General features: G+C 44.1%; 1 protein-coding gene and 1 non-coding gene across 2 annotated transcripts in view; both read left to right on the plus strand.

The window, feature by feature from the left end:
* The window catches only part of JAZF1 (JAZF zinc finger 1), a 327,118-nt gene that overhangs the window by 45,865 nt on the left and 255,946 nt on the right, over nt 1-25,307 (plus strand). The window lies entirely within an intron of this gene.
* Nucleotides 13,228-13,332, plus strand: LOC123789724 (U6 spliceosomal RNA). Its single transcript, XR_006778887.1, has one exon. It is a non-coding gene; the product is annotated as a U6 spliceosomal RNA (small nuclear RNA).

A 25,307-nucleotide genomic window follows, 5' to 3' on the forward strand; every position in this document is an offset into this window, starting at 1 on the left:
AAAGAGTTTTTTGGTTTAATCAGTATTTTACGTGGTCAGCCTCTGACCCTTATGTTCCAGGTGAGATTTTGAATACACTTAATTTGAAGACTTGTGTGTTGATCTTTTTTTTTTTTTTTAAATCCCACTGGATTTCAAGAATCACACCTAACAGTAGTAAACGGAGAGCGCTGTGCTGTTGCTTTGCCCACAGAGGAAGAGACACTTTTGAGAAAGAATGCCCATGGCAAAGCGATGGCCCGGTTTTCCAAGCCAGAGGTCAGAAGAATCAGGCAATATTTGGCTCTCTAAAGTCACAGCCACAGAGCTCGATGCAAATTGTAGGATGCGGCTCTGGGACGAGCTCTGCAGATTTGTGGTTGGTGCTGAGAAACGCTGATTTTGGTCATTTGTTGAATGAATAAAAGAATATTGTGTCCAGAGCTTTGTCAGTTTGTGCAAAGAGCAGGTTGGAGGGGCCAAATGTCTGTCCCTTTTGTTTGTTGTTTATAGGAAAAGAGATGATAATTATGATTTTGAGCATATTTTTAAAATGTCTACTCTTCTAGTGCGTATCATGGTATTATTTGTGTATGGAGAAAAGGTTGTGGTAAAATAAAAAATGTTTTAGAAGGGGATTGGTGATCTTCCGCTATTTCCCTGATCTCGGGGAAAGTTTGTTACGGACCTTCAGGTCGTCAGTTTTTGTTGAACTGCTGGAGCACAGTTTGGAGGGCCTTCTTGTCCTCGCGAATAGACACGTCACCCACCGTCTTGCCACTCACTCGTGTTGTGCTTAGGGTTCCCAGGCTTACGGAAACTAACAAGCATTGTTTAATGTCCGGAATAAGTGGCTGAGAAACAACTGGGATAGGTCAGGGCATCTTAAAATTTCCTACGTGCCTATGTTAAAAACTCACGAATCTCTGATGTGGGGTCTGAGAGTCTTTGCTTCTAAAAGCTCCGCAGGTACTGTTGACAATACACCTGGGGTGGGACCATGCCCATCACTTTCAGAGAACAGTTGTTCGTGGAGAGTATATCCCTTGCACTTTTCATGATCATAGTAAGGGACCCTTGGGTCTGATTCCATTGTAAAGCAGTTTTCAGGCCAAGAATTAAAAGGTTAAATTATTCCCTGTTCTTTGGCCTAACACATATGGATTTTGCATTCTGTCTATTTTCTTGTGTTCAAGAGATTGAGGGGTATGGTAGTGGGCTAAGAAATGGTGAGTGAGCACTGTTTCAGAGAGCTGGATCTCCGCTAGACTCTGGGTAACATTGGCATAGTGCTTTAGAACCTCACTTGTATTATCCCACTTGGCTCTCAGAAAACCTCTGGGAAACCGGCAACACAGATATTTATGTCTTAGTATCCTCATTCCATATGAGGAATGGAAGCACAGAAAAATCGAGCGGCTTAACTTCCCATGTCTGCTAAGTGTTGAGGCCACGGCAAGCTTTCTGCTACCAAGCATTGCAGGAGAGTGTGAATGTGAGCTAGTCATACAGACTCCCATTCTTTCTGCCCCGTTTATAAAACATGCAAGAATTTACCTTTCAAGTTATGATGAGTGTAATTTTGTGAAATGCACTCATGTTTTGGCCACTTCCTGGTTGAATAGAATTAAAGTTTATAGACTCTCAGGGCATGTTAAAAAAAATTTATTTATTTTTTTGGATCTCAATTTTGTTCCAGTAGAGTCTTTTGGGTCCTTTTGAATTTAATGAGAAAAACCTTGGTCTAATAAGTTTCATTAAAGTGAATACTTGTTGTGTTAATGTATTGTATATATATGTCTAGTGGCCTTTAAGTAATGTGTACACATTCATTAAAATGAACTAAGGAGCTAATAAAATTGCTAATAAACTCTATTAATGCTAAATCACTTAAAACAATAATGAGATTTCTAGCATACCTGTACAAATGACACAAATATTTGTATTGATATGTTCATTGTGCATATTTATGTACTGGCCGCATAGATAGAATTTTAATTCCTTGATTTTATAAAAAAACTCTTAACCAATATAGAGTTAATATTTAGACATTCTGTCAGTTTTTTTAAAGTTTTTCTTTATTTCTTTCAGACAGAGAGAGAGCACAAGCAGGGGGAGCAGCAGGCAGAGGGAGAAGCAGGCTCCCTGTTGAGCAAGGAGCCCAATGTGGGACTCGATCCCAGGACCCTGGGATCATGACCTGAGGCAAAGGCAGATGCTTAACTAACTGAGCCACCCAGGCATCCCGACATCCTGTCATTTTATATCTAATAAAATCAAGGAGTGGTAGAAAGATGTCGACAGTGTTGTTAGATGTAAAAAACACATAATACAATAACTACGTAGTCTCTGATCCTACTATTTTTAAAAAGAGAGAGAGCAGAAAGTGTGTGTGTGTGTGTGTGTGTGAAGGACCAAGTTATCTGGAAGAATATTAATATACCAAGTTATCTCAGAGGTGGGGGTATGGGTACTTTTGCTTTCTCCCTATTGCTTTTTTATTATCTTTTTTACAATGAACATGAATAACTTTTGTAATCAGAGAAAAGTTACTTATTAAAAAGTTACCTTAGTGATAGATACATACGAACTGCTTCTCAGCTAGTTTTCCAGCGTTAGCACACACACAGAAAAAAGGAACTTGTAGTTCTTTTGCTCAAGAACTGCTTTATTTTCCCCCCAAAAAAAAAAAACCTCTCTCAATCCCCTTATTAATACCCCTTGAAAATTAGAGGAGTTATGTCAGTAATTTTTTAAATATTTTATTTTTTTAAAGATTGATTTGAGAGAGCAGGGGGCAGGGCAGGGGGAGGGGAAGAGACAGAACCTCAAGCCGACTCCCCGCTGAGCCCGGAGCCTGATGGGGGCTGGCTTGATCCCAGGAGCCTGACAGGAGGCAGGGGTCGGGGCTTGCTCTCAGGACCCTGAGATCATGACCTGAGCCCAGACAAGAATGGGACGCTCAACCGACTGAGCCACCCAGGTGGCTCAGTAATTTAAATACAGATTCCTGCATCAGAATCACCTGGGGATTGTTTATTTGAAAGAATGTTGGACCCCAACTCAAATAAATAAAAATGTTTAGTAATGGGGCCCAGGAGTCTGCATTTTTATCAGGCATTGCAAGTGATTCTGATGCACAATTAACTTTGAGATTCACCCTTCTGACTGTAGGTTTCCGCATGTATATTTATCTTACAAGGATCAAAGCATCTTCTAGATTATTTTTTCATCTTCAGTGTTTTTGATAAACGTTTGCTGCGTAACATGTATTTCATCATCAGGAACGCTCGGAAGGTTGGGTCTGGGAAGGGGGACAAGCAGTAGGTCCGAGAGCTCAGTGATCCTCAAAGCTTCTCTCAGAAGCCTACACCAAACTCGAGTTTCCTAAATAATAACTGACTTTCTTTTTTTCATTTCCCTCTTTGCCAGAAAAATCGGTTATCTTAAGAAATCAGTAAATCAGCATCTTGTGTTCTGAGCGGCTCATTCTTTGGAAAAAGTTACTGTGTCAGGAATTCACACAATTAGTGTGTTTATTTTGAACGCATGCCACGTGCTAAAGGTACGGTGCAGCCGTATCCTTGGCTTCCTGTTGATTGAAGTAATTTGCAGCAAGATGGTGCTAAGCACAGACTCGGAGACACACCATCTTGCTGAACTGGCCTCGGAAACTGGCTCTCAAATGTAGCACGCACAGAATCACCTGGAGGGCTTGTTAGAACAGATTTCTGGGCCCGCTGCCAGACTGCTAATTCGGTAAGTGTGGGGCTAGGCCTGTGACTATGCATTTCTAATAAGGGCCCAGGCACTGCCGATGCTGCTTCAGGAACCACGGGCCTAAAAGAAACATCTCAGTGACCAGGGCTCCGGTCACATGTACAACCTGTTTGGTCTGCCACTCAAAGTTGATTCTGGCCTCCTTCAACTGTGATTAGAAGCTGCAAAGAGAGGGCTGTCCTCCTTCTGAGTGGTGGGCCCCATTTTTCTTTCTTTTTGACACTTAGCTCCGCTTTGATGAAACGAAAGAGTTTGGCACTTTTTTTTCCTTTCTAGACTCCAGGCTAAATGAAGTACTAGCGCTGTTTCTTGTTAAGGCTTCACATGAATTAAGGCAAGACTGGCAAAATGTAGCATACAGACCAGTGTGGCATCTCCTCTGCAAAGCATGCTGTTGACACCATTCTCAGAGCAGGTCTGTTCTCGGCCAACCAGATAGACGAAGCCCCATCCCACTTGCAACAGGTTCCTCTGCAGCGTCTGTCTGCTCACACCAAGCCCTTAGCCCCCACTCCCAGGTGGACTACATCTAAGCTTTCACAGGTTTCTTTTAAGGTCATTTGCATTGAATAGTAACTCTTAAAGCCTTCAGAGACTTAAGGCATGACCTGTAAGGACAAAGGATAATGTGTTGGAAGAAGAATCTGTCCATCTCTTGGCCCAACACCCATAAGGTTAGTCTGGGGATCCTAGGCTTGGTATGGAGCTGTGCGTATGATCTTTGTCGATTCTCCTTGTAAGCAAGTTTTAGAACTTCTTGGAATAGATGTCCTGAGCTTCGAGCCACTGTCTGGCATGTCCTGGAGTCTTGACTGGGTGTCAGGAACAAACTCTCTAGTCCCTAACCTTTGAAGGCTTGCAGCAGAGGGCTTTGGGTAGAAAAACCTACCCCACTTCCTGTAGGGGACATCAGTTCAAGGTTGTACTTTCCAGTTGACTCGGAAATTTCTCAGGGGTCAGGAGAGCACTGAGATTTGACCTGGAGAGGAAAGGACCTTTAGGGTTCAGTGGGACAGACCCCTCCTTTTTCCTCCTGCCTATAGCTGACTTACACTCCATCTTTTAGTCCTGAGGTATACTCCTAAGGTGGACCTAGAGACAGTAGCGTCCCTGAAATACTGTAAGGCAGTGGCTTAGGGATGCGATCTTTCTGGAAGGTAGTCTAGGAACTTAGCTCAAACCTGCACTTGTCACATCACACACACACACACACACACACACACACACACACACACACACACTCTTTTCCTGTTCCTTGTCATTAACCAGCCTGGCCCACATGTTGTTCCAGGCCTATTTCTGCCCAGGGTGCAGGCTTGTTTTCCCCCTCCTGGGCCTGGGACCTTCCTTTTCTTCTAAATCTGTGCAGAAGTCTCCCTGCGAGAGGCCTTCTCTGCGGTGGTCTCCTGGACGCTCCCCCTCCCCCTCCCCTCCTTAGGCTACTTTTTTTCTTCCCTTTTTTTTTTTTTAAATCACCACCTGAAATTTTATTGTTTATGTGTTTCTTGATTTATTTGTCTCTCCCCGGCACTAAGATGAGTGGAGATAGGGACTTTTTTTTCTTATTCACTGCTGTCTCCAGCGCGTCGATCGTTGCCTGACAGATTGTAATTACGTAATAAGTATTTGCTGCATGGATAAGTGAAAGCGGCAAGCACATTGCTGTAGCTTGGAGTGGTGTGTTACTGAGGTGGCCTTGGAGCCCACTGGTGATCGGGACAGGGCTACACACTTTCTGCCCCTAGAGGCACCCCTTCTTGGTGCCTAGTGCCAGTGGAATGTGTTCCCAGCAGCCCTTGAACAGCAGGACGAGGCTGAAGTAAAGTTGAAGAGTGCCTCATTTGGCACTTTTGAAGGGAATTTGACTGTGTGGGCTCTGGTGGAGTCATTGAAAGGTCTGGTTTTCTGTGCACACCAGACTTGAGCCCAGCCTTGGTCTTGGGTTGGCAAGCCCTTGCGTCATCTGATTGAACTGTAAGCTGGAAGCATCACACTCCCTCATTTAGCGCTGTGAGAAGTCATTGCAGGGGCGTTCAGCAAGGCCCAGCAGTCTTGTGGGTTTGTCCTCTAATGCCAGCGGTGGGCTGAGGGCACTGGTAAGGTGAGACAGCAGGTAAGGAAGGTGCCCCGAGCAGCTTGCAGCCCTTCCGAAGGGTAGATCCTCAGCTCTGGTGCTTTCAGCAGCAGATTGGTGTTAATCAGGGGATTTTTTTGGTCTCAGCATTGTCAACATTTACAGTCACTCTACACATTGGATTTGCATCTGAAAAGACGAACTGTAATCAACATTTAAGGGATAACACTCATATTTGCATATGATTGAACAGACATGTTAAGTAATTTTAGCCTGGCTGTTGCTAGGAAACCAATTAATAATGCTCTACATTTCATTAAAAACTGGGTTCTATCTTTGCTTTCATTTAACTTCACAATTCAGCTGCTTGTGCTGCAGTTTTTTCTTTCTCAGTAAATTGTGACAGATAAATTATCGTTTTACTAAATTTATTTCTGTGATTACAGTTGTTAGTCATATCTGTCAATACAACTTCAAAGGTTTTTTTTTTAATACGGGTTGGGGGGGAAACTGAATTTTAACTGTAATCATTTTTTCCTTTATAAGACGATGGGGACTTAAATCATATTTTCGTGCAGGCCTCACAAATTGTGGGTTAACAACAACAACAAAAATTAAAGCAATCGTCCCTGTTTCCTAATTGCACCTTCGCGGTGTGGTGACTAATAATTAGAATATTAGTCACCATTCAGAAAGTGACAGACAGCTGATGAAGCATTCAGCTGCATTTTGTTTCTTTTGTTTTTGCGTGGTTTGTGGGCTAGACCAGGTTCTGTCCTTTACGCAGTGAAATTCAAATTTGCATGACTTTATTTTACATTACAGACTCCTGCTATTATGAGGAGAAAATACATTTTTAGGTACTATAAGTGCCGCTTTGAACCAATCAACTGGGCAGGTGTATTTAAATTGTAATGACATTTTGCAGTTTAGCATTTTATAGTATTGATCTGGTCAAAATGCTCATTAAAAAGCAAAATTAGTTCCTATTCACATCTGTTTCACAGTGTGTCAGTCGCTTTCTTTGGATGATGCATGCAAATGCATCTGATTCTTCAGCTTAGCTAAAATGGTGATCTTGCCCATTTTCCAGGGGCCAAATAAAGTAAATTAGGATCCGCTTTCCTATCTTACACTCCACTTTGGTCTTCGGGATCTGAAGGTCTAGTGCAACAGAGGATATGGAATTTGGAAGCAGATAGCCCTGGAGTCAAAATATAGCTCAGTCTCCTGTGACTCTGCCTCAGCAGCAGCAGGGAGCTGCCGACACATGGGATTGCAAAGGGTGCGGTGGGAAGTGGATACTTGGCGAACGTTCCTTCCCTTTGTCTCAAGAGCTGCTGGGGCACTGTATTGGTTAGCTAGGGCTGCTGTAACAAAGTGCCACAACCTGGCTGGCTTAAACAACAGAAAAGTATTTTCTCATGGTCCCGGAGGCTAGATGTACCAGATCCAGGTGTGGACAGGGTTGGTGTGCTCTAGGTGTCTCGCCTGGGCGTGCATGTGGCTGCCTGCCCTCCCTTCTGTGTGTGCCCGTGTCTGGATCTTCTCCTCTGAGATAAGGTTGGAGGTTGGATTACAGCCCGCTCTAAGGGACTCTTTTAATGTAATCACCTCTTTAAAGGCCCTGTCTCCAAATGTGGTCACATTCTGAGTTACTGGGGGTTAGGACTTCAACATAGGAATTTGTGGGGGGTTGGGGCACAATTCAGCCCGTCACAGCCACTAACCAAGAAGCTGCACATGGCACGTGGCTGTTTTCAGTCTCTCAGTTTGGGTCCTCCTCAGTGGTCGCAACAGCTGAGACATCAACTGAAAAGGAGCCAGGAAGTGAGGTTCGTTGGTATGACTTTTCTGGTTAGGTTAGAGTTGACCAGAAACACTCAATAATACTTAACGCCCCTACCCTTGTATTTCAGCCTTTTTGGATATATTCTTTTTGTTTGTTTAATGTAAGCTCTACACCCAATATGGGGCTTAAGCTCACAACCCTGAGTTCGAGAGTCACATGCTCTAGCGGCTGAGCCAGCCAGCCTCCCCTTTTTAGATCTATTCTAAGGACAGTTTCCACGACCTTAGTACACATGAGGATCTTCAACCGTAGGATCTTATGATCCTTATTTTTACCCTCCATTTTTGCTAAAGGTGGATATGCAAGGTGTAGGTGACAGGGCTAAATGTCCATTTAAAAAGGACATTGTAGAAAAGTATTTGGTTCTGGGGTGGCTGGCAGGGGCCAGGTTTGGGGGCCAGTACACAAACGGGCAACTGGAATTCAGTGACCCAAGCACTGGAGAAAAGGTCCCTCATTCATTCAGCTGATACTCTGCATACTGTGTGCCACTGGGCTAGTCCCTGTGTTTACAGTGAGAAATGAAAATAGTCCTGGTCCCTGCTCTTGTGGAGCTTATAGTCTGGTGAGGAGATAGATTTTAATCAAATAGTGTCACAGTTCTAACAGTACAGCTCTGATTAGCGCAGGGAAGGAAAGGCCTGTGAGAATATAGGGGGTGAATAATGGATGGCTTGCCTGGGTCAGCTGAGATCTGCAGGCTGGGGAGGCTTCCTTTGATAAAGGGAGGAGAGCAGTAGAGGCTGTGGTCCTGGGGTCGGTCATGAATTGGAATATGTGCAAGAACATTTCAACACCGCAGACTGCATATGCAAAGGCCCTGAGGCAGAAAGGGACTTAACATGGAAGGCAGAAAGTGAGAAAAGGGCGGTATAGCTAGAGGAGAGAATAAAGGAAGGTGTGGTGGGAGATGTAGCTGGGAAGTCTTCTAAGAAGACTGGAAGGGAAGGCTTCCTAGGGAAGGGACATCTGTATCTTTCAGTATAAATATAGTTGAGTTCTTCTGGTAGAGAAGAGGGACAGAGGTGTTTTTAGACACAGGAGATCAGTAACTTGGTGTGTTCAGTATGGCTTGAATGTGACTTGTATGAAGGAACCCCATCATTCCGGTTAATGGAAGTTTGTACTTCAGTGGGTTCAGGCTAACTAGGAGTTTACTAGATTTGCAATTTTGAGATGCATCTGCCTACATCTATGCAGGGACTCATTAAATAGCGAATGAAGGAATGAACGAATGAATGGATGAATGCTGTGTTATTGTGTGGGTGGTGGTGGTGGGCGGTTGACATATGCCAGGGTTGACATAACCTTAGAGGCAGTGATTCACTGGCATTTCATCTGCTCAGGTCTGTGGCTAATAAAAGGCTGGCTGCACTGACATGTCCGGCCCCCAGCCTGTCTCCTCCTCCTCTGTGAGACTTGGGAGGACCCCTTAAAGACTGATCGCTGGCTCAGCATCACCCTCGTTGCCTGAATCAGCCCCAGCTTGAGGCAGGGGAGACCAGAAAGAGTTCCAGCCCATGGTCTGGGTCAGCGGTTATTGTTAGGCTGACCTGGGTCATGGTGGCCCCGTTTGGGTCAGCGAGGTTCAGATAATCACATAAGCTGAGCTGCAGAGCATGTTCCAGACATAGTGGGCAGTCCAGACTGGATGGAAGGCGGCCTGTCTGCAGGGGAGGAGTGGGAGGAAAAGCTGCAGCAGGAGAGAGGGGAGGGGGCGCGTGAGAGACAACTCTGGCAGCTCTGTCTCTGACAGAATGATGTCATGTGGTCTGGGTTCAGGCATGAATCTGTGTTTCTTTCCCCCAAAGAAGCTAAAATCAGAGGGATGATTTTGTAGTTTAGAATATTTTTCTTTTTCTGCTTTTAACAATTCATTTACTTAGAAACAGTCAAGGCTTCTTGCTAGCTGCTGTTAGGTAGGAAGTTTCTATATTTCAAAGGTTTTCATAAATGTAAGGAATATTCTTTGACCTTGAAAACCAGGATTTTCTTCCCACCAAACTATCCTTCCAGGTCCAGAGATAACTTGAGAGAGAACTATTGGTGGCTTCCAAGGTTATGGGATTCGGCTATACCAGAAGACCATGCCATCGAGGGATTATTATAAATTGAGGGCACAGATTTACTTGTGAATAATGGAACAGCTGCCTAAAACAACATGTGAAGGGCAATTACCTCCAGTCTAATTTGATGAACGTGGGTTTCATAATCTGTGGCCAATTAAGTACTATCAGTCCTTCTGGGCCCCCCAGAGAAACAGACAAACACGAGCCAATCTTATCTATATTGACCACATGTATATGACTGCTTCTGTTAAATTTGACTTTTTTCAGCTCCAGCAAAGGGCAAACTGGCCTTTCATTTGGGAGATTCAATGGAAACATTACCGAGCACCACTGCCATTTCAGTAGGTAGGAGGAATGGGAGCAAAGGATCACACATGCCTCTTTGAATTCCGTATGAATAGTGTGGAGGGAATGACATGGCGGTAGGGGATAGGAATGGGGCTCAGGCTAAAAATCCTGGCATTCCTACATCATGCTACATCTCATTGCTTTGTAAATGGCATCTGGACTCCACTAGCCCGTTCCAAATTGTACTTCTCAGAGGGCTATGCTGATTTTGCACTTGTAGATACTTTTAATTAAGGCTCCATTAACCTCTCCCTGTGTGTTCCTGCTGTTACCAGCTCTCTCCCTCAGAGAGCTCTCTGGCTCCCAGCAGGGGCAGCTCCCTGGCCAGGGCAGAAGGTCAAGCACTGATATGGCAGGAAGGCTAAAGGAAGCCCTGGATTTTGTGGGGGCAGAGAGGGAGAGCAGTCTAGAGTCTGGAAAACCTAGGGGCTTCGGGTCTCCTTGTTTAGCATCACCGAGATCTCCAGGTGTCCCCAGGCAGCAGACAGTTGGAAAGAGGGCAGCCGTGTAGAACTCGGCAGACCCATCAGGGTGAGGTGAGTTAGGCCTCAGCGGGGCAGCAGCTCTCAGCAGATTGTCAGACAGCTTGGGAGCACGTGCGTGGATCCTAGGAGGAAAGAACTGCATGCAGCTAGCAGTCCGGCCATCTTCCGCCTTCCCTAGGGACAAAGAAAAGGCTGCCTGCCAGTCTGCAATTAATATTTATTCACTTTTTTTTAAGCACTTGACACTATGACTTAACCTCCCTATGCCTCAACTTTCTCAAGCAGCAAGATGGGTTTGATGCACTGGGATCAGACATTGCCTTTGGCAGTAATGTTCCGTGATTATGGAATCCTGCCAGGAAGTGGGAAGAAGACAAGTATCTGGTCTTCAGAGACCTCTGTTCTAATTAGGGAGATTCATGAAACCCATGAAAAGAAAACAGCCCCTGCCCAGAACCACTGTGCAAGATACAGGTGTCAGGAGAAGGACTGGTGGTCCCTGCTGTGGGCATCGCTGCCCAGGGACGTCTTTAGCTAAGCTGGAGGGTTTCAGTGGAGTATTTCATGGTGGTCGGGGGTCACAGGGCAAGGAAAGAAGAAGGCTTTCAGAGCAGAAAGGTGAGAGGAGGACAGAGAGGGACTTAGGGAAAAAGCTGTATCTGTCTTGCTCACTACTGGGTCCAATAGGTTTTTAAGGTATCCTTGAATATATAATTATACCCGAATATAACTTCTGGTATAGATTTATTTATAGATAATGTTTAAAATTATCTGGGAGACTAGTGGGGTGAAGGGCTGGAAAAAATAGGTTAAGATTAAATAGGAGTTTTGTCTGTTCAATCTGTTACATCCCAAATGCCTAGAATCGTGCCTGGCCAAAAGGGGGACTCAGTAAATAATCTGTTGAGTGAATGAAACAATTGGTGACATGGTTTCAGCCTGTCGTGGAAGTCCTGGGGAACATGGAAGGTTTTGGTACCACGTAGAAAAGGTATATGGCAATTGTTTACAGAATCGTTTGTAGATGGGGGAGTGAAGAAAGAAGGAAATCAGGAGTGTATGACGTAGGCACAGGGTCCCGGTCATGAGGACGGTCTGAAGTTGGAAACAGCTTTGTCTCTGTGATAAAGACTCGGCGGGAGGCTGTGGTAGGGTGTGGAGAGTCAGGAAATGCCTAAGGTGTAAGGTGGTGTGAAGGAGTCCTCATAAATTGGAAAATAATATGTTGATATAGATGGGAAAAGATCGAGTTCTGTTGGAGGGGAGGGGCAGTGGGCATTCATGGTTAGTTTTAGGTACTTAGGTATGATGTGGGGGTAAATCGCCTTCATTAGGCATTTGCAGATTTAAAAAAAAGGTCAAAATTCAAGAGCGCGTCATCTCAGGGCCAGAGATGAGGTTTGTGAGTCTTTCTCATGAGTCTGCAGGCTGACATGGGAAGCAGCAGCTTGAGGGGAGGGGTGATGTTAGGGAGACGGGCATGCCACCGCAGCAGTAGCATGAATACAGCCTCTGTGGTCCCATGGCTATTGGTTTCCACTTCAGCTCTGTTTCTTTTGGTATCATCACAGAGGAGGGGGCGCCTGGGTGGCACAGTAGGCTAAGCGCCCCACTCTTGGCTTTTGCTCAGGTCGTGATCTCAAGGTTGTGCGATCGAGCACCGCGTCAGGCTCTGTGCTCAGCACAGAGTCCGCTTGAGATTCTCTTTCCATCTCCTCCTAACACCCCCACCTGCTCGCTCTCTTTCTCTCTCAAATAAATAAATCTTGAATGAAAGAAAGAAAGAAGGAAAGGAGGAAAGAAAAGAAAGAGAAAGAAAAAAAGAAAAGGAAGGAAGAAGGAAGGAAGAAAGAAAAAGAAAGAAAGAAAGAAACAAACAAACATCACAGAGGTCTCAGAAGCTATGCTTTGTTCCTGTCTGTGGGAGCTTTTACTCCATAGGACCCTCCTGACCCACTTCCCCGGCATTTCCGTTATTTCCTATGTAGGACCGTTTTGTCGCTGTCGTTATTTTCCTGGTGCTATTAGCCCCTATGTAAGATTTTATAATTCATGTCTAGTACATGAGCGTCCCCTGTAGGAACTGACCCCCTTGCTGTTTTTGAGGATATGCTTATATCCTCTTGCTTATCACTCTGTGTGTATGTGTGTGTGTGTGGGTGGGTGGGTGGGTGGATGGATGTAACTCTCTTGTGATAACTAATTTTACAACCTCCAGTGGCAGGGAAATACGTGCAGCGTGCATTGATTGGATACAACTTGAAGGCTGCTGATGTACAGGAGAGGAATTAATATTAGAAGAGCATTTACCATAAAATACTATACCTTTCTCATTTTTACCTTAAAAATTCCAATTTACTGGAAACTTTTGAATAGAAATAATTGGGAAGGTTAAGCCCCTGTTAAAGAATATTATTTCTCGGGGCGCCTGGGTGGCTCAGTCGTTAAGCGTCTGCCTTCGGCTCAGGGCGTGATCCCAGTGTTCTGGGATCGAGCCCCACATCGGGCTCCTCTGCTGGAAGCCTGCTTCTTCCTCTCCCACTCCCTCTGCTTGTGTTCTCTTTTTCGCTGGCTGTCTCTCTCTCTGTCAAATAAATAAATAAAATAAAATATTTAAAAAAAAAAAGAATATTATTTCTCATGTTCGTTTCAGCAGCATATATACTGAAATTGAAACATTACAGAGAAGATTACATGGCCCTGTGCAAGGATGACATGCAAATTTGTGAAGTGTTCCATATTTCTATTTTTTCAAAAAAGATTTTATTTATTCATTTGACAGAGGGAGAGCACAAGCAGGGGGAGCAGCAAGCAGAAGGAGAGGGAGCTCTATCCCAGACGCGGGGCTTGATCCCAGGACCCCGGGATCATGACCAAAGCTGAAGGCAGACACTTAACCAACTGAGCCCCCCCGGCACCCCTATTTTTATTTACCTTTATGAAAATGGAAAAAAAAAAAACACACCACTTTCTCTCTTTCAGCTGTGGTGGACCAAGTATTTTCTGAACTGCTTTTCTGGGTTTTTTTCCTCCTTTCTTTTTTTTCATAAATCTTTTGAATGTCACATTTGTGAGCATATAAAATGAACTTGGATAAACCAGAATTCTGTCATTGATGAGTGTTTTGCCAAACTTTTTCTTTTTAAAGATTTTTTTAAGGTGTCTCTACATGCAACGTGGGGTTCAAACTCTTGACCCTGAGATCAAGAGTCACATGTGCTACCAACTGAGCCAGCCAGACACCCCCCAAAAATCTGATACTGTATTGTATTTACTTACTTACTAAGCTTGACACCCAACGTGAGGCTTGAACTCACAATCAAGAGGTGCAGCGTTTTGCTGAACTTTAATTTTGGTGTACTGCTTGCCTTTTAAACGTATTCTTGTGGAAAATAATTTAGCAACTTCCAAATCGTGAATTTCTCAGTGGCAGTTTGCATCTGTATATCTCTTCAAGTCAAGCATCTGTTGAAAAGATATTGATGTGGGAGGAAGGACAGTGCTGGATGAATGCAGTTTCATGAAATTTGGCAGTGTCCATAAATAAGCTGAATAACATAAATTGTATTTACCCCTGTGGAGTCTAGACTAAAGAATTAGAACCATGAGTTTATAAAAATCCAGGTTGCTGTCTACACAAATAGAAAAGTATTTAAAAATTATGTTTCCAAGGGGATAATGATGAAGTATTTAGTATGGTATTGGGCCAAGTGGGTAGGTATCTGGAGAAAGATGAGGTTGGTTCTGTATCTCTTACCATTCAAATAAACCCCACCTTGATTTAGTTCATTTTGTCTGATGATTACTGTGATATTCAAAAGAATGATGGCAAAGAAAGAAGGAAGAAATCAGGAAGGCAATTCATAAAATGTCTATCTCAGTTGGGAAAGTGAAAAATGATATTTCTAACAAGTATTTCAGAATATGAGTATATATTCATATCTGCTTAAAATCATAAAAGAATTAGAGGGGTACCTTGGTGGTTCAGTCAGTTAAGTGTCCAACTCTTGATTTCGGCTCAGGTCGTGATCTCAGGATCATGAGATCGCACCTGGAGTTGGGCTCTGCACTCAGCCAGGAGTTGGCTTGAGATTTTCCCTCTCTCTCTGTCCCTCCCCACTGGGCTCATGGACGTGCGCTCTCACTATCTCTCAAATAAATAAATCTTTTAAAAAAATAAATAAAATCATAAAAGGACCAGAAAAAACATGGGTAAATTCTTTTATAACTTTGAAGAGGCCTTTTTAGTGTGACTTAAAATCCAGAAACCATAAAAGAAAAAGATTGATTAATTTGGATAAGAATTTACCTGGTAAAAACCACAGTAGGTAAATTCAAAAGACAAATGACAGGGAAAAAAGATTTGTAGAGCTCTATATAAAGGGCTCCTGCAGATGAGTAAGAAAATGACTGGCAGACCAATAGAAAAATGGGCAAAGGACGTGTTCACAGAACATGAAATACGGGTTATCTTTATGTCAAAGAAGAGATCTCCAAACTCCAACATAATAAGAGAAATGCAGACTTAAACTGTGTTGGGGTAGTACTTTTCACCTCATCAGTTGACCAGATGTGGAAAAATTGTCATTGTACTTCTTGTGAGTTTACAAAATAGCACAGCCCTGATGAAGGCCAGTTTGGCAGGATCTATCAAGATTACAAATGCAGTTACCCTCTGACCCAGCAATTTAGCTCTGGGAGTTTTTCCCTGCAGGTACATCTGAATACATACAGAGTGACGTATATAGGTTTTCATTAGACCATTGTTTGTAATAGAAGAGATTGGAAACAGTTCAAATATCCATTAGTAGAAGGCTGGTGAAATAAACTGTGATCCACGGAGACAATTGAATATTGTGTAGCATTTAAAGAAAACATGGAAACTCTTTATGCAATAATATGGAAAGATCTTCAAGATATGTGATTAAGCGAAAAAAGCAAGGTACAGGACAGAATATGGAGTACGCTATCTTTGGTGTAGAAGAGGGACAAAATTGGAGTCTGCGTTCATATCTGCTTGTATCTGCATGAAGAAACACTGAAAGGATAAACAAAAGAAACTCAATAGAAATGGTTGTCTTTAATGGGTGGGTGGGGGATGAGATAGAAAAAGGGTGGGAGCAGTACTGTTTGTTAGATAACGCTGTTGTATTTTTATTTGTGAACCATGTGAATTACTGTCTATTCAAAACAAAAAGTGAGGCACATGGGTGGCCTAGTCAGTTGAGCGGGGAACTCTTAGTTCATAATCTCAGGGTCCAGCGGGCCTTGGGAATGAGCCCCGAGTCAGGCTCTGTGCTCGGTGGGAGTGGGCTTGAGGATTCTCTCTCCCCTTCTGCCGCTGCCCCTCCCCCTCTCAAATACATAAATCTTTAAAAACAAAACAAAACATGGGGCGCATGGGTGGTTCATTTGGTTAAGCGTCTGCCTTTGGCTCAGGTCATGATCCTGGTGCCCTGGGATCGAGTCCTGAGACGGGCTCCCTGCTTAGAGGAGAGTCTGCTTCTTTCTCGCCCCCCCCCCCCCGCCCCGTTCGCAAGCGGGCACACTCCCTGTCTAATAAATAAACAAAATCTTTAAAACAAAACAACAAGTCACATACTTGTAAAATGGCATTTCCGTGGCAGTTTAGCCTGTGTTCAGGGGCTGGAAATCCCTGCTCAGAACTTTATCATCCCTTGTTGGGACTCTCGACCATAGTCTCCTAAGTGCGTCTCGCATTTGGCTTATCTAGAGCTGTCTGTCCAATATGGTGACCACTGGCCGCATCTGGCTTCCGAGCACTTGAAATGTGGCATATCCAAATTAAGATGTGCTGTTAAGTGTGCCAGATCTAGAAGACCTAGTTCAAGAAAAAAAGAATGTGAAAGATCTCATGAATAATTTTAAAAAATATTGACTACATGTTGAATGATAGTAGTTTGGCTTTGGGGGTTAAAGTATATTATTAATTTAATTTCACTTGTGTTTTTCTTACCTTAGATGTGGCTCCCAACAAATTTAAAATTACATATGTGGCTTAGCTCTGTGGCTCACATTTTATTAATTTTTTTTTGCACAGCCCTGTTGTGGGCTGTCTACCCTTGGCATGTCTGCTAGCATTACTTTCTTTAAAAAAGAAAAAAAACAAAACAAAAAACCAACTGAACATGCTTTAAAACCTTCATTGACTCTGAGATGTCTATAGAGACCCTTTGTAACAGTCTCTGAGCTGCTTCCTTTCCCAGCTCCCCACCTCCCCACCTCCCTTCACATGCAAACACTGCCTCTCTTCACTGCCTGGACTGCAGGCCGCTTCATAAATGTGAGTCTTTGAATGCACTGTCCCTTCTGCTTGCAGTGTTCCTGAACCTCCATTTCATTGCCTTGTGAACTCCCTACTCATTTTGTAAAGTGAGTTCATGTGACCCCTTCTTTGGTGAAATCTCCCTAGTTCCTCTGTCCTGTTTCCTTCTAGCAGTTAGTGGCCCTCTGTGTTCTCACACTTATCACCTAATACTGCCATTAATTGTTTCAGGGTATTGTCTCCCTCACCAGACTGTGAGCTCCTCAGGGTCAGAACTCATCATCTAGGTATTCCCAGAACCTGAAACCTGCCAGGAACTAAACTTCAGAAAGTCAGCAGGAACGTGAGGCTGCTTGTGTTTTGTTGAGAACACACCAAGCCCCCGTTTGCCTGGCTGGCGCTTCTCGTCTGATCTGTAGAGTAACAGAGGCAGGTTCAAACCCTGTGGGTCTTCTCTTAGTTAAGAATAGGCCTCTTTGGAATGTTCTAGTTATAATTAAACAGGCAGAAGATTAGAAACTGCAGAGACATCAGTAGGCACCAAACCCACAGTGAGTCCCGGTCTTTGGGGCTGTGTTCAGTCAGAGAGCAGAAATCTCCGGCCTGGCCGCGTGCCCGTGTTTCCAGAAGGTAAAGGTGGCAGGTGGTTGCCAGGAGGTGAAGGCGCCAGTGGAGCCTGGCCAGCCACAAGAAGGCTGCAAGCCGGGGTAATGAAGTTCTCCACGGTCTTGTCCGCAGGCTCTTTGCTTCGGTGACCGTCTCTGTGCGAAGTCATTGCTGCTTGTTAAGTTTTCCATCGTCCTTCTCTTCTGCTTGCGGGGACTTGAGCTTTTGCTTGAAAGAGAAAAGACTAATAAATGGAATATTCAGGATCTGTGAAGGAAAGAGTTTTTAGAAGGGAAAAGTAGAATTTTGCAAGAAACTTCTCTCCTTAGTTGAGTAACCGAAGGGGCTCAGGTTTACACCCAGATTTTAGGAGCTCCCTTACCATTTTCCAGAATCTGTTTATTTCATATACAATGATTCAGATACTCTCACTAGGCAGAGCTTGTGCAGCTCTCATAAATTCGTCGAATGAGTTCTTTCTTTTGCAACACTTAGGAGAAAGCACAGTGTCTTCAGGGGTCTCGAAAAAACATGTCCGAACCCGGGATTGCCACTTACCTAGTGGTGTGAGCATAAGGAAGTGACATCACCTCTTTCAGCTGTGTTTTCAGTAGAATGAGGTTATCGACACCTCCTGGGTTGTGCGCATTACAAGAGGTGAGTGAATGCCGGTGCCTAACCTGGTGTCTCGCCCAAAGTGGGTTTTGGTAAACAGGATTTGTAACTCCAGTATGAATAGAGATTTTCTTTTGCACCTGTCTGGTGTTGAATCAGCACATGAGCATGCCCAAGGCAGAAGAGGAGTGTGTCTGTTCATAATTGTGCCCGAATGGATGATTCCCCCCCCCCCCCGCCCCCGTAGCAGTCCTTACTAGCTGCTCTTCAGAGCCTCACCATCACCTCCGGGAGTGAGCCGGTGGGTAAGGAGTCCTAACTTTGCCATTAGTTAGGCCCACGAGAGTTCACTCTGTCTCCTTGGTCATGAGTCTCCTTGTTTGTCAAACGAAGGTATCAGTCTTCTCCATGTCTACGGTGTTCCAGCTCTGTCTCCCTAAAGCAACAGGAAGCGGGCTGCAGGTGGTTATACCACGTTGTTTCTAGGGTAGCAATTAATTCACTGGGTGGGACTCTGTCCGAGAACCTAGAAACTGCCCAGCAAGCTCTGCCACCCCCGAACAGCCCCAAACTGGAGGATCGTTCCCCTTTGCCTTTGGGATCCTGCGTCAAGACCAAAGTCTTCTTTCTGGGCTCCATTCCCCGCAGTTGGCTCTCGCCTTCTCCTGGGATCCACCCGGCTACAGATGCTCACTTTTCTCCTGGGGAGAAGATCTGTTCCTCATCATTCTTCTGACAAGAGAAGGAATAATCTTTTCTAAGAGGAAGATGATCATCGGGCTTTTTCTAAAAAGTCACTTACGTGCTTAGTAAACATTTTTATGAGCATTCTGCTTTCTGTTTGGCACTTGAGGTCTGTGTGGTTGGCGTCCTCTCCTTCCTTCCCCGCCTCCCCATCTTATCTGACTACGCACCTTGAGGGGCCCATCCTTCATTCTTGTTTGAGATAGATGAACACAGTACTTTATATGCCTGATGACCAGATAATTCGAGCTGGCAGTAATCAAGATTTGGGGCTGATTATCATTAAAAGGTAATTTCATTGCTGTTCATAATTGGTCTTGCTTAAACTCACTATTGCATTTCTTTTGTCACATGATTAAAAAAGACAAAAATGCTCTTGGCAATGAACTTTGGAAAACAGGTTTCTTACATTCAGTTCTTTTTCAAACCAACTTTACAAATTTCAAGTGCGCCTTTATTAATGTAATGATTTGCCTGCTTTATATTACATATTCAAAATAAAAGAGAATTGAAACAGTTCATCATTGAAATGAATATTACAAAAACAGCATCTGGTTTGAATAATAATTTTTTTGTCCAAGTTTTGCCTCATTGAATGAAACTAATAAAGCTGCCCTTGATTGTTGTATCATTAATTTCTCTGTCACTGGCGTTTGGTTCTTTTCACTCAGTGCCCACTTGGAGGCCGCTAAGGTTTCTTTCAGAAAGTTCTTTCCTAGTCGTACTTGTTTTAAATAACTCTTGGACAGCCACTTTTCTGTCACCAGCTGGGTGGAGGTGATGATACCCCTTGATCACAAAAATCATAGGTTTGGGGCATTTCACGTATCTTCTCCACCAGTCAGGCTTTTGGAACAAGAGCAAAGTGAAAAAAAGAGCTCTAGATTTGGAATGATTAAAGATTAGATGTTGGCATTGCACCATACTTTCCATACAATTCAGGGGCAGATAGGCAACTGTACCCAACTTATTTCTACCCAGAATCCAGATGCTTGGAGAGCTATAGTGGTGCCTGGTAATGATAATTCTATGTGGAGGGCACCAAGCCACCACCACTCCTCTTGCTGATAATACACGCGCACACACCATGCACAGACACAGCCCTAGGAAGTCTCTGGAAGGTCAGTACATTTTTTTGCTGTTAGGTTTTCTGATCCACAGGTATCCATGCTGAAAATATTTGCAAAGCACTTTCAGATTCATCATTTGATTTGGCTTTCAGAAAACCAATTTAGGACGGGTAGGGTAGATTTTATGATCTCTGTTTTACTAGTGAGGAACCTCCTCAGAGAAGTGCTATGACTTTAGTCAAAGACATATAGCTGTCATGTGGTAGGAAGGAATGCTATTTTATAAAGGCCGACTTTTACGCTTTGTCACAAAACCTGTATGACATGTAAGGATAATCCAATACCACACATTCTTTTTTTTTTTTAATTTCAATTCAATTTAATTAACATAGGGTGTATTATTAGTTTCAGAGGTAGAGTTCAGTGATTCATCCATTGCATACAACACCCAGTGCTCATTCCATCACGTGCCCTCCTTCATACCTCACCCAGTTACCCCCTCCCCCCACCCTCTCCGTCCAGCAACCCTCAGTCTGTTCCCGGTAGTTAAGAGTCTCTTATGGTTTGTCTCCCTCACTGTACTACACATTCTAATTCAATAAAAAGCTGAATGAATGAATGAATGAATGAATGAATGAACAAATGAAGAAATAAATAAAACAAAATTCTAGCAAATAAAACACTAAAGGGAAATAAATTCAGTAGTCAGATAGTAAAAGCATGGAAGCAAATAAGTATTTTCTGTGTATTACTTCTTTGCCTATACTTGGAGTTGGCAAGGGTGCAGGCAGGCTTATAGTAGATTCGAAAGAAATTATTGAATTTCATTGAATTAGCATTACTTACCCAAATAGAAAAGTATGAGAATATTCCTTCATCTATGAATACTTTGTTTTGTGGATTGCTACCAAACATGAAGCAGGTGGAGGCAATCAATTCCCTACTTTCTTCAACCACGTGTAATTGTCTGTTGCAGGAGAGCCTTTGGGAAGCTGCAGGCAAATCGTGGTGGTCGTACATCTTGTCAAGTAGATCTCAAGCATTCTCCCTACTCAACTTTAAAAAAACCCCAAAACATATTACTAGTTGTGTTTCCTACTGAACTCTTCACAAGAATAAAGGGAAGACAGAGAAATTTGGGGTGGAGCTGAAAGGCCCTGCCAGGCAAGGCTCAGGGGTGAGAGTGTGATCTTGGGTAGCTGTCTGGCAACTCTGTGGCTGGCCATGTGGGCACACCGTCAAATATTAATCTTTCCGGACTTTGGGACAAAAAGTACATCCCTTTCTCAACTTGTTAACAGAATGCCACCTTCTTTGAGAATGCTGGAACCCCTGCTCTCTTAATTTTCTCTTAAGCTCTCTAATTACAGTTCCCTGTAGTTGATTGTGTTTTCCTCTTGATCATGCTTTTTAAATTCTAGCTTTTCAGGAGCCAAATGGATGTGTGCCTTTTTACTCATTAATGCATGTGATGTGGAAGTGTTCCTTAAAAACTATCAGTACACTTTGTGATTTAACCTTTGCGGCTTCGTCAGGGTTTTTCCTGATGACACTTTATTGGATCCTACTTGTAAATTCACTTAGGCCTTTTAAGATTCCAAGCCTCCAAGTCCTGTCTCTTTTGAGCTGGCCTTTTCTTTCTTCACTGTTTGGCCCAGTTTGGCCATCAACAGATGAGGCAAGGTAAGCACCTTCCATCCTGTGTTTCTCATGGCTGATTCCTAAACTGGGTTTGGCAGAGGCAGAATCATAAGTGGACAAGTTCTGATTTGGTAGCTGATTGACAGGGTTTGGGTGCCAGTCCAGCCACTCGCTTGCTGTATTCTCTAGGACAAGTTGGGTAATTCGTACACACCTTGGTTTCCTTGTATGTAAAGTGAGTTAAGTGATACCTGTTCGCAGTGTTGTTGAGGACTGATGGAGATGGCGTCGTTGGAAGTGCTCTATAAAGTGTGTACTACCATTCTTGCGGACGCTCTTTCAAGGAGAGTGATTGATGTACATAGAGAGGGTACTTAGATTATTATCGGATGAATGATGTAGGAAAGGTAGGATGAATAAAGAAAGGGACAAGCCATTCCGGATCAAGGCACCTCAGGGGATGGTCAGCCCAGGGAGCCGCTGAGGATGTGAATGTTAGAGGAACAGGGAGAATTGGCAGGAAAGAGGGAAGACAAAGAACACGAGTTGGTTTGATGATCTTGGGATGATGAAAGATGAGCTTGGGAACCAAAGGTGTGGAGTGTCTTGTCCCCAAAATGTAATAAAAAGGAGCATCATGGGGGAGGCTCCTGGTTAGAAAGTAGGATGCTGGTGACCTTGGAAATGGAACGTATTTGGCATCGCTGGAAAGGTAAACATGAAGAGAGGTTGGAAAGTTAATCCAACCAAGAAGTGACTCGGGCCCTGGTTCAGCGGTGTGCACTGGGAGAAAAGCAACGCCGAGAGCCCAGGACCTGGCCCCGAGTAAGTGCCCAGTAAATATTTGCCGAATTAGTAACCGGGCGCAGTAAAGGTGGCATAGAGAACCAGTGGCAGAATTGAGGTGTCGTCCTGGGTTAGCTCTCCCTCTGCCTTCTGTGCCCTGAAGAAAGGAGTCCTTGCATCCCACCCGAGTCCGTCTCTACAGCTGGGGAGGGCATCGTTCAACCCCTACAGAGCACGTGTTTTCTAGCTCAGGGAAGTGAGCTGCGCTGGGCTAAGATGTGGTGTATAAGCCTTTAGTCTTACGTCTCTCTGTTTTAATTTGCAGGCCACGGTTCGTTTAATAAATCGTCCCTGCGAAATTGTTTTAGTTCTATTTTCGGGTCTGGAAAGTGGAGCTTTGTGTGCACCCTTGGACAGTAACCTTCGTACGTGTGTCCAGTGCTGGTGGTGACTTGGTGTTCTTGCCTCGGAACTGCTCTAGAGTGGCCTTGTGCTCTGATGGTGTCGTAACCCCTGAGGTCGTTCATGCCTGCTCTTCCTCCTCCTTGGGTTGCCTGTGTTTTGCTTAATCTTGTATCTTGTCTTATGTCTGCTGGTCTGCCCTGGTGGCCTCTGGCTTCTGCTGCTGCGCTGTCATTTTTGGATTGAGAGGCTGGTTGAGCACTAGGTCCCTATATTCCCGGCCGCTTCGGGCTACACCTGACGAGCCACGTCCCCAGTTGAGGTTTCATCGATCTGGAGTGAGAAGCAAGTGTACCGTGGCTACAGGGAGCAAGAACGTTCTCCGCCCTCCACAGCCCTTCTCTCTGGGTCACCCGGCACAAAGACGACCACTATTCTTGGTTGCATTCTCGGCAGGTGACGCGGCTCGGCTCCGCTACAGTTCAGCAGAGTATGTGAAACGGGACGGTTTGCATCGGGTGTATGCAGCTTTTAAAGTATACGAAAGCGCTTCAAGAGACCGGTTGTAGAACTCTGCACAGGAGAAATGCCTCAAGAGACATCACTCAGTAAGAGCTGGAAGCGTGCTCTCCTGGGAGGGAGGTTTGTGGTTTGCTTGGTATTTGACGGACAGATACAAAAGCACACCTGTAAGACTGGGAGATTTAGATGACAGATTAATCTGATGTTTGGAGCTTGAGTCATTTGGAACTGCCGCAGTTTAGATGCGTCTGCCATGGTTATAACGTCCTAGGCTCCTTTCCCTGAGACAAAGCAACTGGGATGTCGTTTAAATAACTTGGCTAAACCTGAAACCCTATAACCCTCAGGTTTCTCCAGTCCAAGTCTGGGCTAGCCCACTAGACCTCGGGGCCCCTGTGGAAGATGGATGTGCAAACATGGGGCCCTCTATTTGCTAGGTTAGGGCTACGTGTGTGTCTCCTGCTCACACAGAGTGCAGTATTTCATAATGTCTGTATGGTGTTCTGAGCTGAAAGAAGTATTTATATAGAGCCTCTCCGAGGTATGCCTGGTATGAAAACCATAAGTGATTTGCCTCACTGGTTTGTTTAAAATTCTCAAGCATAATGCTGAACTAACATGGCTTTTATTCACTGGCCGTCCTTTACAGTGGAGGGAAAATGACCATGTGGTAAATGAAATAAATACACTGGACTTGAGCCTCATAGCAAAAAAGGCCTGTAATGTTTATGTTAAAAGGTGAGCCTCCGTTCCTTCTGCTTGGCAGAAGGCCTGGATGTATAATGAGGTATTAACATGTGTCAGATCTTGTTTCTCCCTAGAAACTGGTGTCGTCTTCTTACACTTGGGTTCTGTTTATTGAAATGATGACACGCTGCCGTGAGCGCATGGATGCATACCTAGCCAGGTGCACGTCTCCATGAGAGATTGATGGAGGGAGTGGCTATTGGAACATGAAGTCCCGATTTCCTGACTTGTGTGTGATGAATATATCAGATCCAGTGTGGAGTCAAAAGCAAGTGGAAAAAAAGAAACATTGCTGTTTGGAAGACAACATGTCATTGTCAGCAATATTAGAGGATTGCTGTGTTTTAAACTGTGGTCTGATACGGATTCATTCATTTTCTCTAGTTGCACTATAATAAATAAAGTATTTCATATGCTGAAGGAGACTCTAAGACACCATCCACATGAAGATTATTTTCTTTTTTTTTTTTAAAGATTGTGTTTATTTATTTGAGAGAGAGAGCACAAGCACGAGTGGGGGGGCAGAGGGGAGAGGGACAAGTAGAATCCCTGCTGAGCAGGGAGCCCAACGCGGGGCTCAATCCTAGGACCCTGAGATCATGACCTGAGCCAAAGGCAGATGTTCAACCGACTGAGCCCCCCCAGACACCCCCACATGAAGATTATTCTTGATGCCTACTGGAAACCTCCACCTCTGCTCGGATTGGCTCTTAGCAGAACAGATCGTGGGCTTGCCTGTGTGTCCTTAAAGCAGTTTCCCATTACATCTCATTCTTCTTGGGAATGCATTGTTGCCCCTGGAAGAGAGTCCAGATGCAAAATATCTTGTTTTTTTTTTGTTTTGTTTGTAATGAAGAAAAGAAAGCCAAGCTTGATGAGGATGAGACGCAGTATTCTCAACTAATCAGTCACTTAGATAAAGTGAGAAAGGAAAGCTTTTTCTGTAGCAACTTGTTTCTTTTTGGTTCAGACTATCTTCGTCCTACTTCTAGGGTAATGCAGTCTCAACATAATGATAGGAGAGGAACATGTCAGGCTTGGTATGTCGCTGATAAGCAAAGTCTTACAATTATGTTGATTAAGTCTTAAATTGGTCAGTTTTGATGATAGGGTCTTTAATAGTATATAATTTTATAAGTTGCTTCTTTCTAAAAGGGGTTGCAGGGAAGGTGATGGGAATCCTCTTCTAAAACTCACAGGTGGAGTGTGATGGGACTGCCTTCCTTCACCTCTGCCCATTCCCTAACCTGGGCAGATGTTATTGCTGGGCTCAGGTGTTCCAGGATGCAGTTTTACCCACT

This window comes from Ursus americanus, chromosome 3 (assembly GCF_024610735.1).
Source record: "Ursus americanus isolate L20-20 chromosome 3, mUrsAme1.1.p, whole genome shotgun sequence".
NCBI classification, from domain to species: Eukaryota; Metazoa; Chordata; class Mammalia; order Carnivora; family Ursidae; genus Ursus; species Ursus americanus.